Raw genomic sequence first — 4,637 nt, forward strand, 5'->3', positions numbered from 1 at the left:
TAAATTTCATTTAGAAGTGGTCTTAAAAAGTCTTAAATTTAACTTGTTTATACCTGTAGCCACCCTGTTATTTGTCCTATAATTTTGTCCAATAGACATCTTTCTTAGTTCCTCATTTAGTTCTTGTATGGTTATGTTTTTCTTGATGAGCTTTACATAAAACAAGCCTCAATACCAACAGTGCTACACCCTCCAAGAAATCATGCATGCCATCTGGAGGAAGAGATGTTGTGTCGTCAAAGTAATCTAATTGGTCAAATACACGTCCACCACGAACTCCATACATTCCTTTGTTTTCTGGATTTTGTTTTACACATTCTAAATGGTATCTGTGTACATCAACATTTCTTAAAACAAAATCTGATTCACTGAAGTTCTTTTTCATCTCCAAGTGAGTAGCAATGCAGTATCTACAGATTCCACCAGCAGCAAAAGACATGGTTGATAGGTAGACAAATCTACCTATCGTGTGAGATGACAGATTGTCTCCGAATATTGCAGCTCCAGCTCCAAAAACATGCTTCTCCATGCCATTAACAATGATAGTAAGTCCCTCTGATGACAGTTTCTTAAGGTCATCCAGTTATGGTTTCAAAATTACATCTAAACCAAACTTTGATGTGAACGTAACGGACAAGCAAAGCTAGATGGATATGTTTTAGCTGTGAGCAGTACTTTAACCTAAGTTCCAACAGTGTTGTAGAGCGTTGTGGATGAGCTCAAAGCTTGTGTTTTTTTAATCCAAACACAGATATCATTCAGCATCATGGTAGTTTATCCTTTAAGTGACTCTCATGAATGTATTTTACTTTGGTGTGGTGTGCTAAAGTGTTTTGCTTGGTCTTTGATAAAAGACTTTTATGTTTCTATATTATGTTTTTCTGCACTATAGTTATGTTCTTATTAGTGATGTTCATGAAATTGAAATAAGGAAAAGATAAATGGTGCCATTGTATTTATTCCCTGCCATGCAGTTATTCTCTGATATCGCCGTCTGTTCCTTTTGTTTTTGGAGTGGCAGTATGAAGTTGTCAGTTGGTCAAAGAAATGCTTCTTAAAAAAATTATTTAATTTTTTAAAATGTCTTTTTATATTAGACATGACATCCTATAACATTGTGGCATTTTATTTTGAGATGTTGCATCGTATGGTTGTGAGATGAATTATTATTGAATCTGTGATTTAAGGCAAGACACGGCAGGCAAAAACATCGTTTTTTATTTCACTGGTCAATTTTGAGATTTTGGGCTATTTGTCTTTAATAACATGTCTTCTTTCAGACTTGTGAAAAAAAAGTCAAAAATACAATCCAAAATCAATACCATTCATAGGCGCTGATACCGTGCAATTAAACCTTGCAGTTTGTGCTATGTGGAGAGTCTGTCATAGTGTGATTGGGTATGTCGGTGGCATTGATTCTTAATTTACCATGAAGCTGATCGCGGTTACGGGTCAGTTAAACTTCTCATCTCCAATCCTATCTGTATTTGTGAGAAGTGGCGCTGTCCTGAGTTGAAAGCCTACTTTACGGCTTTATTATCGAGTTAATAGGCGCGTGTGTTCATGTCGGCCGCTGTCCATTTCCTAAGGTTTTGAAATGCAAACAACTTCTGACTAATTTTTTTTTTTTTAAACAACTCATTTCTCTCTGCTGTACCCTGTGGTCATGGGGGTTAAGAAGTTTGTTTATAGTAGAGAATTGATAAAGGTAGTCTGTATATGCATAGAGATGAACTGTTACCCACTACATTTGGTACAGCAGACCTTGTGCATCAAACCTCTTGATATTCGCCAACATTTGCCCCCCCCTACGTAATGCTTCAGGTCCCGCATTGGCGCAGCTTCCCGGGTCATCGGGGGCGACTGGCGCAGCTCCCCGGGGCGTCGGGGACGACTGGCATCGGAGGCTTGGGCCCCGTCATAACTGCTTGCAGTTCTCATTATTATTATTATTATTCAGGATTATCTCCAGTTTCAGAGAAGGATACTTGCAGAGTACACGGACCTCACGCCCCTCACGATCTCGGCAGATTACAGTAATCCTCTGTTCCGGTCAGCCAAAGGAAATGTTAGCATAACATGTGGGAGTGTTGAGTTGATTTAAAGCCATTCCAAATATATGCCAAAAATACATTACGTATCTAGTTAGAGGCGATAGCTAATGTTCTCACAACATCACTAGCTAGCTAATGTTACATATTTTACATATTTAACTTGCTTACGGGTGGTGCCGGGTGCCCGTTTACCAGAGGCTGCCTCACATACGCCCGTGGCATGTGCTGGGCGCCTCTGATTCTGTCGCCTAATATCAAGCCAAAAAAAAAGAATAAAAAATAAAAATACTGTACATACATGTATATATATATTTTTATTTAAAATAAAATTGTTTAATATTTTTATTTTGGAAATATTGCCCATCCATACAGTGCCTATTGCTGGCATTCTGTCCTCTATCTGATGGTCTTCTGAAAAAGAATCACATTTCCATAGTGTGTTAATATAGTTGATATGTAATATGCATATATTGTTGTAATGGTGTAATGGACAACAAGACACTCAAAGGAGTTGGCAGTTCAGTTTTTCCGGTAAGCAACGTTAAATTTTTTTTTAAATACTGTTTTTCGTTAGCCAACGTTAGCATCCCAATTAATATCAGTTATAAATGTTTATTTATGAATTTATACTGTTTATTAATCCCTAGTGGGGAAATTACAATTTACACTCTGTTTGTTAGAAATCACTACACACAGGCCTGAAATACACACAGACATGCGCAGGAGTCAGGACCTATTCATGCACAAATGGAGAGTCAGAGTGAGTAGGCTGCCGGTGCTGGACCAGCGCCCTGAGCGGTTGGGGGGGGTACAGTGCCTTGCTCAAGAGCACCTGGCAGTGCCCAGGAGGTGAACTGGCATCTTTCCAGCTACCAATCCACACTATGTACTTTGGTCCGTACTGGGACTTGAACCGGCGACCCTCCGGTTCCTTTATATGAAGTACTTTATATATTTGGTGTTTTTTTTAACTAAACAGTAAGATAAATGCAGACTATCATGCTAATGCAGGGTATATACAGAAATTCTGGAGATAAATTCAATACCTTTTAATACCATTTTTAATACATTCTCAATATCTTTTAAAACCAACACGCCATTGAGGCCCTGTTTACACGATGACGCTCGCGGGTGAAAACGAAAAAATATTTTATCGGATGTGCCTTTCGTTTATACGGCGACGGCGTTTTGGGGGCTTAAAAGCGCAAAAAAGTGAAACCACCCTCCAGAGTGGAAATCTTAAAAACGCTCCACCGTCGCGTTACCGTCTAAAGGGTAAAAACGCAAAAGTCTGAAGACAGAGGTGTGGAGAGAGATGAGAAAAAGGCGTCCAGGTAGTCTGTTGTTACAGAGTAGGCTACAGAAATTATAGGCTCCTGTTATCTAAAAGAATTTCAATGTAATGGCTCAATATTTAAATGATTTCGACAATGTGGATAAGGTTGTTATAGTTCGATGATGATATGTATAGGCTATTCATTTGAGCCAGAGTAGGCGACAAAGTTGCGGATGAGAGAAAGAGAGAGAGAGAGAGAGAGAGAGAGAGAGAGAGAGACAGCGGCCAGAGGAGGGTCTGCTTTAGCCTCCTCTGCCCGCTGCCTCTCGCTCTCAAGCAGCGGCTGAAGGGCCGCGAGGCCCAGGGTATTGGTAGTGCTCCCGTGGGTGCTGTGCTGTGGCTTATCACGGTCAACTGTGCCGGTCATCATCAGACAAACATGCAACTCCACCTCCTCGTCTTTCCAGACAAGCTTTTGTTGTTCGCTTCGACATGTTTTGGTTTCGCGCTACTAAGGAGAGAAGTAGAAGGAAGGTTCTACGCAGGCGGGTGCCTCGGTGGTGTTGTGTGGCAGTGCCACCTAGCCGCCTGGCGTGCATACTACATCGAATTTCACACACTTTTGCGTCACCATATGCACGCAGATTGCCCCCCCAAAACTCTCGTCTAAACGCGGAATAAAAAGTGAGAACGCAACGCCACTTTTGCGTTTTCTCTTCAGATCGTTTCCGTATAAACATAGCCTTGCAGGTTGATACGGCAACACATTTCTAACCATTAAACAGAGAAAATAAAAAAATACACCCTCTGGGCCAGTGTTTCTCAAATGGGGGTACGTGTACCCCTAGGGGTACTTTGGAGGACTGCAGGGGGTACGTGAGATATTTAACAAAATGTTTAATAGTTACGAGGCTGTTGTCCAGCACATTGTTCCTCTTTATGGAGACTTTTTTTCCTACCAAAAATGTGACATTTGTGTCGCCTTCTTTGGACCTATCTTGCCTTCCTTCCTATACTGCCCTTCTACTATTACGCTTTTTTCTTCTTATATAATGTCACTGTTTTTGATACTATTTTGACCTATTCTTGCCTTACTTACTTCCTTCTTTGTACCATCTTTTTCCAAGTTTTTGTCTCTTTTTCTCATTAGCATTTAAACGTTTTTTTTTTATTTAATTGCAAGGCTGTTGTTTAGTAAATCTATCGCTGACATCGCTGTACTGTTCCTGTTTATATACACTTTTTTTTCTACCGAAAATGATTAGCGCTGGTCAGGGGGTACTTGGCTTAAAGAAACAATTCCAAAG

The sequence above is a fragment of the Perca fluviatilis genome, chromosome 7 (assembly GCF_010015445.1).
Source record: "Perca fluviatilis chromosome 7, GENO_Pfluv_1.0, whole genome shotgun sequence".
Classification (NCBI taxonomy): domain Eukaryota; kingdom Metazoa; phylum Chordata; class Actinopteri; order Perciformes; family Percidae; genus Perca; species Perca fluviatilis.